The following is a 16,449-nucleotide window of genomic DNA, read 5'->3' as shown; positions in this document are numbered from 1 at the left end:
AGTTGCAATTAGATATTATTCCCTGTCCAAAAATTGCTCGGTTTTCTCTCCACTAAATATCATTTCCTTGATTTGTAGTCACAAAATGCAGTTTAGATTTCTATGCTATTTTTCATACTCTATAAGTCATGTATTTAAAGAAAAATTACAGTTAAGTATTCATGAAAGTGAAATGTAAATTATCTGATTTAAAAGAACTGTTACATGAATTTTAATTTTTCTAAATTTAACACAAACAATTAATATAACATGTTTATTCTCTGAAAAAGGATTTATTCATTTTGAAAAACTTGAGAAAGAAGTGATTTGAGACACTGCTTGGCTTATGAGGTTTTATTCCTCCAGTGATCACGGCTAGTTGTTGTGGTAGTTGCTGCTGTTATTTTTTAAATGTCTGCAATATTTTGTACCTTAACAATAGCTATTTCAAGAATAATATTTAATTTTGACTCACAGTACTAGGTTGCTAAATTGTACTAAATTCATTTCCTTGCTCTTAAAAACCATTCCACAAGCCCCAAGGAAATTAACAGAATAAGTTCTTCAATGAATACAGAAATTGAAATATGTAAAACCTTAGCTGCTTTCTCCTATCTCAACCCCTGTTCCCACATGCTTGTGTGTGATGAGATTTAATCATAATAACCATTAAGTTTAATTCTCAGCTATCTAAACCAACTATTTATTCTAGTTTATCCTAAGGTTTACGTGGTACAGAACTGATATTACTATTCTAATTAACTTAGAAAACAGTACACCACTCACATATTACATATGATGACAAGGCAACAGAGCACACTGACTGGTCTAAAAACCACGTAGTAGCTAAGTCAAGCCAATGCAGTCCCCATGGGGGAAAGTCAGAACCATGATGTTTCAGTCCTAGTGGAGGTAAATTCCTTACCAAACCAGTCAGCCCACATAATAACAGCATTCTAACACCAACCACAGGCCTCAGCAGACCACTTTGTGGGTGGCCTAAATTTTATAGGCTTCTTTTTAACAGATGTAGTAGATGAGGATAATGTTACACTGTGAATTAACCTGCAAATTCTTTAATGTGAATCTGTTTTACCTAAACTGAAACTCTTCGTTTAGCATATTTACTGAACATAAATGTGCTACAGATTTGCATATCAAAGGTAAAAACACATTAAAATGTGTTCATTTATTTAAACTGTAAACTACTGTCACTCTGGAGACAAGATAATACAAGCATTTGAGGATTGTGTTTTATTTTTTAATTGTTAAGTCCTTTTTCAATTATTTATTATAACACGCAAATTCTTGTACATTAATTGACAAGAATAACCAGAACTGCCCACAGCAACATAATTCTCTATGAAGGGGCAAATTTTCTAAAAGACTGTTTAAAATATACTGCCTGGGCATTAGACAGGAAATAATTAGGTTTTTGTTAAAGGAAGAACCTCACCCTCCAACATTTTATAAATAAAATTCACAACTGTCAGAAACCTATTTCCGAAATCTGTTCCACAGTAAACTCAATCCCAAACAGGAAGGGTGTAGTTATCTGTAGGAGAACTTGTTTGCTTATGGTCCCTGGCTGGAAATGCATTAATAATCTTCAGATCTGATATCTACAGGCCACACAGGAAGATTTTTTTTGTTGTTGCTTTTTCCCCTGATTGAACCTCATCAAAATGGGAAGCAGGTTAAACTTTGGGTGGGGTTTACATAAACTGCATAGAAATGTAGTTAAATGTGCAGGGTAATGAAAACACTACTCAAATATGGTTTCACACAATACTTTATTAGAGTAGCCTGTGATAATAAATTCTCATGAAGTATTTCTAGGAGTAAAGGAATATGACAAAATAAAACTATAAAGGCTTTTTACTATTAATTATGTTCTTCAGTAACTGGAAGAGTGTCTAGCAAGTTGTTCTATCTAAAATTGCTCGTAATGACATAAAACTCCTCTAAAATGTGTATCATTTAGTCCTTATCTCTGTGCCTACAAAAAGAGAAACGAAAAATTAAGGCAACGTAAGTTGTTAGAAGTATTTTCACTCCATTTCAAACCATCTTTAGCATTTGCATTAAAGTTCTCTAAGAGCATTCTGTGGAATGGCAGAGATTACAGAGCTGTGCTATCTAATACAGTAGCCACTAGCTACAGCAGGCTACTTCAATTTAGATCTACATACATATACTTATTTTAATATTTAATTTCTATTAAATAAATTAACTATATTAAATATTAAACTGTAAAAGTCAGATGTGCATATAGCCTTAAAAGGCTGGAATTTCAAATGAGTTATTTTCTCTGTTGTTGATACCTGATCACTTCATATAATTCCCTTTATCTGAACTCATTTTGTTCAAATGCTCTATGTCCTGTTTCAGGAGGGTCACATCTTAGTGGGAAAGGTAAACAAAGACAATTAAAATACAGTATAAAGAAGACACTTAGATGGTAGTAGGGAAGCCAGAAAGAGCGGAGAAGTGGTTCCAAAAGCAGGCTTACAGCGTTCAAATCCTGACTCTACTATCCTGGTAGTAGAATAATGCCCTTCATACCCCTGCCCCCAAGATGTCCATGACTAATCCCTGGAACCTATAAATGTGTTCCCTTACATGGTGTAAGGAATTTTACAGATGATTATGTTACCAATTTTTGACAGGGAGATTATCATGAATTATACAGCTGGGCAAAATGTAATCACTAGAGTCCTTTAAAAAGGAATGAAGGAGAATGAGATAAAGAGAGGAAATGTTACCACATTAACAGAGATCGAGGGGTGCCTGGGTAGCTCAGTAGGTTAAGCATCTGCCTTCAGCTCAGGTCATGATTCCAAGGTCCTGGGATGGAACCCTGAGTCAGGCTCCCTGCTCAGCAGGGAGTTGGCTTCTCCCTCTGCCCCTCCCCTTGCTCAAGTTCTCTTTCTCTCAAATAAAATCTTTAAAAAAAAGAAAAAAAAAATTTATAGCATTAAATACATGTTAGAAAAGATGAAAGATATAAAATTAATAATCTAAGCTAGGAAACCAGAAAAAGAAGAGCAAATTAAATCCAAAGAGAGAAAAAAATAAAAATTCTGATTTCTGCTCTAACAGAAATTAGTGAAAGTGAAAACAGTAAAACAGAAAATGAATGAAACCAAAAGCTGGTTCTTTGAAAGCATCAAATTGATAAATCTCTAGCCAGGCTAACCAAGAAAAAAAGAAGACAAACGTTATTAATATCAAAATTGAAACGGGTTATCACTACTGATCTCATGGACATTAAAAGGATTATCAAGGAATATCGTGAATAACCCTATGCCCACTAATTTGATAACTCAGAAGAAATGGACCAATTTCTTGAAAGACACAGTCTACTAAAACCCAAACAAGGAGAAATAGATAGTTCGAATAGGCCTACATCTATGAAAAGAATTGAACCAAGGTGGCTCAGTTGGTTAAGTGTCTGCCTTCAGCTCAGGCCATGATTCCAGGGTCCTGGGATCGAGCCCCACCTCGGGCTCCTTGCTCAGCAGGGAGCCTGCTTCTCCCTCTCCCTCTGCCTGCTGCTCCCTGTGTTTGTGTGCGCATTCCCTCTGTCAAATAAATATTTTTTTTTTAAAAAATTGAATCAACAATTAACCTTCCAAAACAGAAAGCACTAAGGCCCAGATGGTTTCAATGGTGAATTCTACTCAACACTAGAGGAAAAAAATGATACCAATTCTCTACAATCTCTTTGAGGCCAGCATAACCTTATTATCAAAACCAAAGACATTACTACAAAGGAAAATTATAGACCAATCTCTTTCCTGAACACAGAGGGGAAAAAAATCTTCAACACAATATTAGCAAATCCAAGAACGTATAGAAAGAATTATGCACCACAACCAAATGGGATTTATCCTAGGAATACAAGGCTTGTTCAACATCTGAAAATCAATGAATGCAATCCAGCACATCAATAAGCTAGAAAAGAAAAATCACAGTCTCATAAGAATAGATGCAGAAAAACCATCTGACAAAATCCATGACAAATTGATTCATGACAAAAACTGTTTAAAACTGAGAAAAAAGGGGAACTTCCCCAACTTAATAAAGAAAATCTACAAAAACCCTAAAGCTAACATTACATGGTGAAAAAGTAAATGTTTTCTTCCTAGGATAAGGAACAAGACAAGGATGTCCCCTTTTACCATTCCTTTTCAACACTGTACTAGAAATCCTAGTTAATACAGTAAGACAAGAAAAGAAAATGAAACGTATACCAATTAGAAAGAAGACATAAAACTGTGTTCACAGTTGACATGATTCTGTGGAATGTCCCAAAACTGATGAAAAACCTACTGGAACTATTGTGTAATTATAGCAAGGTTACAAGATTCAAGGTTTATATACAAAAGTCAACTGCTTTCCTTTTTACCAGCAATGAACTACTAAAATTTGAAATTAAAAATACAGCGCGTGTGTGCGCACGCGCGCGCACACACACACACAGCGCATAAATCTAACAAAATATGTGCAAGATCTATATGAGGAAAACTACGAAACACTAAGCAAATAAACCAAAAAAGACATAAACACATTCTATGTTCACAGATTGGGAGACTCAATACTGTTACGGTATCAGTTCTGTCCAGACTGATCTATCAAATTCAATACAATCCCAACAAATAATTTTGAGGATATTGACAGACTCTAAAGCTGATATGGAAAAGCAAAAGACCAAGAGAATAGTTAACACAATTATGATAAAAAACAACAAAGTTAGAAGACTGACACTGCTGGACTTACTATAAAGCCACGGTGATCAAGAAGACTCCCAGCCTTACTATAAAGTCACAGTAATCAAAACTGTAAGGGATTGTCAAAAGAAGACAAACAGATCAATGGTACAGAATAGAGAGTCTAAAATAAACTCATACAGATATCATCAACTGTTCTAACAAAGGAGCAAAGGTAATTCAATGGAGAAGGGACAGTCTTCAATAAATAGTGCTAGAACAACTGGATAATCTAGATACAAATCTTATACCGTCTACAAAAATTAACACAAAATGGATCACAGAGCTAAATGTAAAATGCAAAGCTATAATACTTCTAGAAGATAACAGAAGGAAAAAAAATCTAGATTACACCACCAAAGTGTTTCAGGGGAAAAAAAAATTGGTTGTTTTTCATTAAAATTAAAAACTTCTGCTCTGTGAAAGACACTATTAAGAGGATGAACAAACTATAGACTGAGAAAAAAAATCTTTGTAAAACATATATCCAACAAAGTACTGTTATCCAGAATATACAAAGAACTCTTAAAACTCAAAAATAAGAAAACAACTTGATTTAAAAATGGGCAAAAAATGGAACAGAATAGAGAACTCAGAAAAGGACCCTCAACTCTATGGTCAACTAATCTTTCACAAAGCAGGAAAGAATATCCAATGGAAAAAAGACTGTCTCTTCAACAAATGGTGTAGGGAAAACTGGAGCCACATGCAGAATGAAACTGGACCATTTCCTTACACCATACACAAAAATAGACTCAAATGTATGAAAGACCTAAATGTGAGACAGGAATCCATCAAAATCCTTGAGGAACAGCAGCAACATCTTCGACCTCAGCCACAGCAACTTCTTGCTAGACAAGTCTCAAAAGGCAAGGGAAACAAAGGCAAAAATGAACTACTGGGACTTCATCAAGACAAAAAGCTTTTGCACAGCAAAGGAAACAGTCAACAAACCAAAAGACAACCGACAGAATGCAAGAAGGTATTTGCAAATGACGTATCAGAGAAATGGCTAGTATCCAAAATCTATAAAAAACTTATCAAACTCAACACCTAAAGAACAAAAAATCCAACCAAGAGACGAGCAGAAGACATGAACAGACATTTCTCCAAAGAAGTCATCCAAATGGTCAACAGACACATGAAAAAATGCTCAACATCACTCAGCATCAGGGAAATACAAATCAAAACCACAATGAGGTATCACCTCACACCAGTCAGAATGCCTAAAATTAACAAGTCAGGAAATGACAGATGTTGGCGAGGATATGGAAAAAGGGGAGCCCTCCTACACAGTTGGTGGGAATGTAAGCTGGTGCAGCCACTCTGGAAAACAGTATGGAGGTTCCTCAAAACGTTGAAAATAGAGCTACCGTATGACCCAGCAATTGCACTATTGGGTATTTACCCCCAAGATACAAATGTATTGATCCAAAGGGACATCTGCACCCCAATGATTACAGCAGCGATGTCCACAATAGCCAAACTACAGAAAGAGCCCAGATGTCCACTGGCAGATGAATGGATAAAGAAGATGTAGTATATCTAAACAATGGGATATTACACAGCCATCAAAAAATGAAATATTGCCATATGCAGAGACATGGATGGAACTAGAGGGTATTATGCTAAGCAAAATAAGTCAATCAGAGAATGACAATTATCATATGATCTCACCGATATGTGGAATTTAAGAAACAAGGCAGAGGATCATAGGAGAAGAGAGGAAAAAATGAAACAAGAAGAAACCAGAGAGGGAGACAAACCATAAGAGAATCTCAGGAAACAAACTGAGGGTTGCTGGAGGGAAGAGGGGTGGGGGGACGGAGTAACTAGGTGATGGACATTGGGCAGGGTATATTTTGTAAAGAGCACTGGGTATTATATAAGACTGATAAATCACAGACCTCAACCCCTGAAACAAATAATACATTATATGTTAATTAAAAAAAAATTTTTTTAAAACGGGCAAAAAATTTGAACAGATACCTCACCAAAAAAGACATATGGATGGCAAATAGGCACATGAAAAGATTTCAATATCATACGTCTTTAGGATATCGAAAATCAAAACAATGTGATGAGATATCCGTACACATTTACCAAAATGGTTAAAATCCAAAACACTGACAACCCCAATTTCTGGCAAGAATGTGAAGCAACAACTCTCATTCATTGCTGGCAGGAATGCAAAATGATACTGGCCACTTTGGTAGACAGTTTAGTGGTTTCTTACAAAGCTAAACATATAGAGTCTAAGCATATGACAAAGCAATGGTGCTCCTAGGTATTTACCCCAATGAGTTGAAAACTGCGTTGATGCAAAAACTACACACTAATGTTTACAGCAGCTTTATGCATAATTATCCCAAATTGGAAGCATGCAAGATGTCCTTCAGTAGATGAATGGATAAACTGTGGGACACCCATACACTAGAATTATTTTTGGTGATAAAAAGAAATGAGCTATCAAAGCCACAGAAAGAACCTTAAATGGTTATTGCTAAGTGAAAGAAGTCAGTCTGAAAAGGCTACGCAATGCTTGATTCCCGCTATATGACATCTGAAAACCGGCAAAACTATAGGCACAGTAAAAAGACCAGTGGTTGACAGTGGGGGAAGGATATATAGGTGTACAGGGCACCTTTAGGGTGGTAAAACTATTCTGTATGATATTGCGTGATATATCACATCATACATTTTTCATTTGTGAAAGTTCACAGAACTATATGACAGACAGAGCAATCCCTAAAATAAACTATGGACTGTAGTTAATAATAATGTATCAATACTGGCTCATCAATCCTAACAAATGTATCACAGCAATGCAAAAATGCTAATGAGAGGGGAAACTCAATGGAGAAAGGGGATATATGGGAACTTTCTTAAAATTTTTCTATAAACCTAAAACTGCTATAATAAATAAATTCTATTAAAAAAATTTAAGTCACAAATGAAAAACAGGGTGGAAAAATTACCTTCTCTGCCTCAGTTTCAGGACCTATAGACCTGACTTGTGCTATTATAATGATTAAATGAAATAATAAAAAGCAATTAGAATAGTGCCTACTATATGGGAAGCATTTAATTTATGTTAGATATAGTGATGCAGATGATGAAAAGAGGAGTATTAGAAAATGGTACTGAACCAATTCTTTAAACGTAAGTTCACTCTAGCAAAATAAGTTAGAAGAAAAGGAAACTACATTTTGGCTTGGCATAGCTAGAACGTAGAGTGTATTCACTCTCAAAGTAGGGTGAAGAGCTTTTTTTTTTTTTTCCAAGGAGTTTAGACCTCAACCTATAAATCACCAATTAGCAAATAGGGAAAGACCTACAAGGAGGAATTGGATCCTTTGGATGTATCAAGGAGAGAAAATGGCAGAGAATCAACATTAAGGGCTCCTGAGAATCAGGACAATGAATGTCACATGATGTGTTAAAGAAAGATGAGATGAGAGGCTTTACAAGTAATTAAGAAGCAATATAGGGGTGCCTGGGTGGGTCAGTCAGTTAAGTGTCTACCTTCGATTTGGGTCATAATCCTGGGACCCTGGGATCGAGCCGGAATCAGGCTCCCTGCCTGCTTTTCCCTCTCCCCCTGCCTCTTCCCTCTGCTCACGCTCTCTTTCTCTCTCACTCTCTCTCAAATAAATAAAATCTTTAAAAAAAAAAAAAAGCAATACAGATGTAATAATGTGAAGAATGGTGGGTGGGAAGTTTTTTATTTTTATTTATTTCAAGACGGAGGATATTGGGAATGGGAGATAAGTTCAGTTCCTAGTACGTAACTGAGGAACCTGTCAACAGGAAGCAGATTACTGAGTCTGGACTTCGGAAGGAAAAAAACAGAGGAGGAAAGGAGGGAGGGGGGAGGGAGGAAGACTGGGAAGGAAGTACAAAGGGTGGCAGAAAGAGAATTCTTAACATCTTTAGCACTGATGCCAGCTGAGACCATGGGAGTTCCTTGAAATAAGGAGTAAGTTCTTCCTAGCCCCAGTGTCTGATAGAAAGCAGATACTCAGTAAATGTTGAATAAATAGCTAAAGTCTGCCCTGAGAACAAAAGACAGCCAGAGTAGATACCTAAAAGCACCAGTATCAGCCAAAGAACAGACAATAAGGAAGACTAAAAATTAGAGAAGAGTGAAGGCACAGGTGCCAAGAATAACATTTGTAAAAGAAGAATATAGTCAATCAAATGTCAGAGAAAAATCAAAGCAGCTGACAAAACATACTGATTAGACTGGGAAATCAGAGGGCTGGCTGGTTAGCTGCAAGAGCAGTTTTTGGCATGGTGGAGATTATAGAGCTGTGCTGTCCAATACAGAAGCCACTAGCCATATCTATTTAAATTTTAATAAAAATGCAAAATTTGGTTCCTCAGTTCCTAGCCCATTTCAAATGCTAGGGGCTACCATACTGGACAGTGCAAATATAAAAAAATTTCCATCAACAGAAAATTCTACTAAGCAGTGTTAATACAGAGGATTGAGAAGTGGGAAAAAAGGTAAAGATATAGTGATAAGTGTTGACCTGGTAAATTAAATAATATATATTTGCAGTTATTTTACCATTAAAGTATACATAAAAGCTTACCACTTTTAAAGGAGCATTGTGAAATATAATAATTAGTATCTGTAAAATGTTCTACAATCTTTTGATGAAATGTGTATAAAGATGTAAGTTAAAAAAAGAAACTCCAATTGAGGCTTAATGTACGAGGAAACATTCATAATGTCTAATGTGTTGATGAGGTCAGGAAAATAGTAACAGCATACTGATGTTAAATACTGGAGACAAATTTAAACCCTTTAATTTGGGTCTGTAGTAATGCAGAAGGTGTCAAAACTATTGTAATCTATGTTGCTGCTTGTGCTATATTAATAGAAAAAGATATCATTGAGACTTCTTCCTCAAAGTTGCAGCCCCACTGGCTCTTAAAAGCACAGCAACTGAAAAGAACACTGGTGGTTGCTAAGAAATGCATTATGAACACACGGATTAGATTTCAACCACCTACATTCAATATGTAGGTACAATTATTACGGCCACATAAATGTAACTCCAAAATTAATGATAAAGTGGAAAAATGCTACAAACTCTTAGCAATCAATGTTTGTAAAATTCTCATCCATAATTATAGATCGATTTATAAATTTACGGGATTCAAAGGTTAATACTTAAATTTTTTTTTACCATTTCTAGCTAATACACTAAATAGACAAAAATAAATGAAGTAATTCCAGAGTAATTCACTAGTGCCAAAAGCAGATCTCACAGAGATTAAATATAGGAACTAGACAAATCACAAATTAATAATGAGTGAAAAAACTTGCAAAGGAATTATGTAAACCATGAAGCCATTTATGTAGGTTTTAAAAACAGTTTATGGATATACACATATATACTAAAAATAGGAAAACACACAAGAATGACAACTCTAAGAAGGAAAGAAGCCAGCAGGGATCTGAGAGAGGCTTTATACTTGTAATATCTTATTTCTTTAAAAAGAGAAAAATGTCACAACTCTACTTAATGACACATATGCTGAAGTACTTAGGAATGAAGTGTACTAAGATCTGCAACATACTTTGACATGCATCAAAAAATAAGATGAATTACTGGATGAATACAGGAATGGACAGGTAAGTGACAAAGCAAATAAAATGTTAAGACAGAATGTAGGTGATGACAGTATGGGTGTGCGCTATTTAATTCCTACTATTTAAAAATTTTCATAATAAAATGTTATGGGGGAAAGAGAGCTAAAGCAAAATAGGCCCAATGGTAGGTATATGGCTCTGATCATTTCAGTTTATAAATGAAGGATCTATTTCACTTGGACCCTTGAATGATGAGCTTTGCATCTTCTCCATGTGGGTAGAGAATTACAGATATTAATGCATCTGTAAATGCGGATATAAACTTGAATGACAGATAACTATGCCTGCCAGCCAACTAGAACTCACCTACTACCATGTACAAGGCACTGGATTTGATCAATAATACAGCACACCCTGCTCAAAGAAATTAGATTCTAGCAAAAAGAGTAATACATTATGAAAACCATAAAGCAAAATACAGTATGCGGTGCCTGGGTGGCACAGTCGTTAAGCGTCTGCCTTCAGCTCAGGGCGTGATCCCAACATTCTGGGATCGAGCCCCACATCAGGCTTCTCCGCTAGGAGCCTGCTTCTTCCTGTCCCACTCCCCCTGCTTGTATTCCCTCTCTCGCTGGCTGTCTGTCTCTGTCAAATAAATAAATAAAATCTTTAAAAAAAAGTACAGTAAATGTCATAGAGAAATATAAAGTACAGTTATTCCAAAGGAAAAATCATAATGGTCAGAGAGAGGGAGGATTAAAAGCACTGAGACAGTGTTGGTATTCCAGGCAACCTGGAAGCTTGGAAATAAAACACCATATTATGCTTTAAAAAAACAAACAAACAAACAAACTTGGAATATAGGGAAGTTTTAGAAAAGATGGGTGATGGGTATATTGGAATCAAAATGGAACTAGAAATGAACAGGTTGGACTGAAGGTTTTACCTCATCCTTGGACTTAAAATAACTTATGTTACACTCTAGACATTTTTTTTTCTTTTTCTTTCTTTTTTTTTTTTTTTTTTAAAGATTTTATTTATTTGACAGAGAGACAGCCAGTGAGAGAGGGAACACAAGCAGGGGGAGTGGGAGAGGAAGAAGCAGGCTCATAGCAGAGGAGCCTGATGTGGGGCTCGATCCCAGAACACCAGGATCACGCCCTGCGCCGAAGGCAGACGCTTAACGACTGTGCTACCCAGGCGCCCCTAGACATTTTTTTTTTCTTACACGTCAGACAATAAACCACTGAAGACACTGGATTAGAGGAAAACTAATGTATTCATTATGCAATATCCCCTTCAAATCTGATTCAGTAGTTCAGGAAAAGTAATTTTGTGTTAATATCAGTTACTGGCTTGAGAAAGAACTGCTAGCATTCAACAAATATAAAAAGGCTAAATCTAAAGAAAAACTGTCATAATGAAGATAAAAGGCAATTAAATGCATTATAAAATAGGTTTAAAAATTCTATTGGCTGAGAAAATGGTTAACAAATATTTTGAAAAAATGACAAAATCTTTCATGTGGCTTTTAATATTTTCATGTCCAAGGATAATATAAATAATATAAATCAATAAAGGCAAGGAGGGGAAGGCTGAATTGGACATTTTCCCAAGTGAATGTCTAAAACACTCACCACAATGAAATAGATCACAGGTTAAATGGCAAATCAATTCCTTAAAAGATATTTGTCCCTCAGAATGTATTTCCCTTGAATTAAAAAAAAAATCAAGTTTTAAAAAGGTGAAATTTCTTATGTATGTATTAAACTGAGGTTTTTACATATAGCTATCTGTTATAAAAATTATTATAGTGGTGAAATTGGTATAATGTATACCAATGAGTATAAATTTAAAAAAATTTTAAGAGTTATCCAAAGAAAATGTATTTTAATTAAGATTACTTCCAAATAAATCTTTTTAGAAATTAATAGCTGATTTTTAATTGCTCATGAGGTAGTCCAGTCCTCAAATGATTTAACATTAATTATCAGAAAAGTGCAATGTCCTGACAATAGAAAAGGTCATGTTTTAGATTTGATTAAGGCTAAAAGAAAGCAAATAATTAGCAACAACTTGTTCCCTAAGTGAAAAATCTTACAATGGTTTGAAAGATCTAAGAGGACCATCCTCCACCCACCCAGTCACCCTCTGATAGGAGAAATCTGTCAGCAGGCTATGCGAAGCTATTTCCAAAACCCCCTTTACTTCCTCCCAGTTCATCTCTGGCAGAGGAAGTTGGAGAGAATCCAGTATTAAGATTACTTTAACCTTGCGAAGATATGGAAAAATGGCTCAGAACCTAAAAGTACTGGGGTGCCTGGATGGTACAGTCAGTTAAGTATTTGACTCTTGGTTTTGGCTCAGGTTGTGATCTCAGCATTGTGAAATTGAGCCCTGCGTCAGACTCCACACAGAGTCTCCTTGGGATACGATCTCTTTCAAATAAATAAATAAATCTTAAAAAAAAAAAAAAAGAAGAAGAACAACAACAACAACAACAACTTTAAAAGTATTAAAAGTTACCAAGCCCAATCTTTAAGTCCTCAGGAAGGGCTCACTACATAGGTAAAATTCTAGGAGAATGGAAAGGAATCCTAAGCAAAAGTTTCTATGACTAGAAATGGTTATGGGTTACAATTCTAAAGGGTTTTTTGTTTGTTTAAACATAATAGCATTTAGAAATTATTGGCATATCAGAAACATTAAGTCACTGGCAACATTTTCATATAGACTTTTACATTATTTTATGTACCTGGAATCCTCACAGGTACTCTGGAGTAACTATCCCCTTTTTATAAAAATACCAAAGCAGAGAGATCAAAGGGAGTTAGCTGTAAAAAGTACGATATTCACAGTATAGGTTTCTAATTTACCCTTTACCATACCACTGCTATAATTCAAAAAAATTGTCTAAATACAAAATAGAAATAAAGCCATGACTGAACTAAATTCTTGGCAAAGATAAATTAATCTGCTTGGTTTTGAAGAATGGTGTAAATAAAGTGGCTTTGAGGAGCCTGGAAGGTAGGTCACTATTATGAGACAATGAGACATCATTTGTGTGTGTGTGTGTGTGTGTGTGTGTGTGTGTGTGTGTGTGTGCGCGCGTGCGCGCGCGCTTCAGGTCTATACTTCGTCATTCCCTTAGAGAAATCTGAAACTTGGACTATTTCCCCAGTTTCAGGGATTTTACTAAGGTAAATTTATAAAAAATATGCAGGTAAGAGCTATATCTTCCTCAGGCTGAGGAAAGCACACTGTTCTATAAGGTCCTTCTGCTGTGCTGGTGAAAGAGCAGTTTATGTTTGAAATGGGACATGTCCGATGTATTCTGCAGGGGAGGCTAGTTCTTCTTAGTTTTGTTTTTTTTCTCTCCAAATAATTCAGTGAACCAGGTACACTGACCCTATCATTCCATTTCTCTCATCATTAAAATTCTATACTGAAAAGTTGATTTTAGGGGCAATCACTTTTCCTACTATGAAACTTCTCCATGTCTCACACTGGAAGTTGTGGTTTCAGCACACATGTGCTATTATGCTTTTTTCCTTTTCTGTGACATTAGCATGTACTATAGGTTGGAAAAACTTTTTTTTTTTTTAATGATTTTTTATTATATTACGTTAGTCACCATACAGTACATCCCCGGTTTCTGATGTAAAGTTCCATGATTCATTAGTTGCGTATAACACCCAGTGCACCATGCAATATGTGCCCTCCTTACTACCCATCACCGGTCTATCCCATTCCCCCACCCCCCTCCCCTCTGAGGCCCTCAGTTTGTTTCTCAGAGTCCATAGTCTCTCATGTTTCATTCCCCCTTCTGATTACCCCCCCTTTCTTTATCCCTTTCTTCCCCTACCGATCATCCTAGTTCTTATGTTCCATAGATGAGAGAAATCATATGATAGTTGTCTTTCTCTGCTTGACTTATTTCACTTAGCATTATCTCCTCCAGTGCTGCCCATGTTGCAGCAAATGTTGAGAATTCGTTCTTTCTGATAGCTGAGTAATATTCCATTGTATATATGGACCACAACTTCTTAACCCAGTCATCTGTTGAAGGGCATCTCGGCTCCTTCCACGATTTAGCTATTGTGGACAATGCTATGAATATTGGGGTGCATATAGCCCTTCTCTTCACTACGTCTGTATCTTTGGGGTAAACACCCAGTGGAAAAACTTTCATTTTTGTTACAGTATCACCATACTGTGAATTTTCAGCTCAAGATAAAAGACGTCCTTGCTAATGTAATAGTTTTGGGAGAATTTTAAATGTTTGCCATAATCTCTTTTAGTGAAGGTGATGGGACTGGGGGTTGTTAGGAGATTACCAAACCAAAAGGTGCCAGTGAAGGGGTAGCAAACACAAATGGTGGGCAAGATTCCCTATAACTCCACAGACAGGCAGATTCTGCAGTTTCTGCTTAGCTGTCCCTTTCTACCCTCGCACCCATCCTGAGAGGGGCCTCTGACAGCTATATTTATAGTACATGCCAAATGAAAAAAATACACTTATAGAAGATAGAATTTAAGGAATGTTGATGATGAAGATGAATCCCAGGGTTTACTAGATTATGAACCAGGTTTATCAAGTTGACAATGACAACGAATATAGGGAGGGTAGATGTTGGTAGAAGTAGAGAGGGAAGCACTGGGGGGAAAAGAAGGAAAAAATTAGAAAGGAAGAGAAACTGCCCGACGGCCTTCCAATTCCAGACTCAACACCTGGTTTTTGCCTTTGCCCCATGAGAACCCTTGTAAACTTTCAATATTTTCCTTTTACTTGCTAAACGTAGTTTGAAAGGCTTTTGTAACTTGTAATCTAAAGGAACTTTCTCCAGATACCTAGCATAATAGCCAGCTACGTGGAAGAGAGGCTAGCTGGCCTTCCGGGCTGGGGTGGAAATCTGGGAGCAGCAAAGACCTGCACAATGACGCGGCACTACAGTGTTATCAGCTCGGCAGCAGTGCTTAATACGGCAGGAATGCCAAGGTAATGGGAGAAATCTTTCTCTTCAATGCAATTGGAAACCTATCAAAGGTGCTTCAGAAGGCTTTATCCAACATAAAGTTAGGCTACACTTCTCCACGGTAAGAACTAAGTAACTATAAATCCTTGGAGTTTCCACTAAAAATACAGCTTTTGTTACTCCTACCAGAAAAAAAAAAGTATCTGCTTTCAGCTCATCATTTGCAAGTGTAAGAAACAGAATATTACTGGTCTCCTTAATCACACTTGTACTAAAGAGAGGCTTTTCAATTACATAACATACAATACCACTAAAAATGCTCCTAAATGTGTTTTTTCTTTACAGAAGAAAGGAATTATTCATAATTAACACAAATAGTACAGCTTCATTTTAAAATAGGAACTGCAGTATCACATATATTAAAAGTAGGTTAAAATTAATATTGAAAACAATTCATTATTTTACTTTTATCTCTGAAGGGATTATATTCAATGGGAAAAGTCCATAAATCCCATTACACATGAGTGAAAATACGTATTTTCAAGGTCTATCTGCAGATATTTTCCAGTCTATATTTTTAATACTAAAATTCATAGAGTATAATTGGTATAGGATTTAAAATTAATTTTGATCTGTCCACTTGACATTACAAAAGAAACTGCTACTGACTTCTCAAATGATACTTAAGTTCCTTGTCAGAATCGGAGCCATACTTATGACAATACCGTACACAGACATGCACAGACCATGCTAGATCATGATGTTGTCACTGTTACATCAGTCAGTTACACTGCTACTTGCATTCTACTCAAGAAAAGCACTAGGTGTTAATCACTAAGTATGGTGCTATTAAGTTTTGGTAAATGGAGATATAAATCTGGTCCTCAGTAAGGCTTTTTGAAGATAGAATTTAGCTACAGCCAACAATTTGAGGCAGGAATCTAGTCAAATGAAATTTTTTGATAATGTTTACAGATAATTTTGGGTAAGCTGGTATTGAATACAACTAAATATTCTATTTATTTGAAATTCTGAGGATAAAAATGTAGTACTATAACTATGAAATTCTACTGGAATCCTGAATATCTAATAAACCTTACCATACATATTTTAATAT

The 16,449-nt window shown here is 35.9% G+C and overlaps 1 protein-coding gene across 12 annotated transcripts in view; it reads right to left on the bottom strand.

Moving 5' to 3' along the window:
• Positions 1-16,449, bottom strand: part of PPHLN1 (periphilin 1) — a 139,447-nt gene that overhangs the window by 3,024 nt on the left and 119,974 nt on the right. The window lies entirely within an intron of this gene.

The sequence above is a fragment of the Ursus arctos genome, unplaced genomic scaffold, assembly GCF_023065955.2.
Source record: "Ursus arctos isolate Adak ecotype North America unplaced genomic scaffold, UrsArc2.0 scaffold_26, whole genome shotgun sequence".
Lineage (NCBI taxonomy): Eukaryota > Metazoa > Chordata > Mammalia > Carnivora > Ursidae > Ursus > Ursus arctos.
The sequence above is the reverse complement of the archived record's forward strand: the minus strand, read 5'-3'. Positions and strand labels throughout refer to the sequence as shown.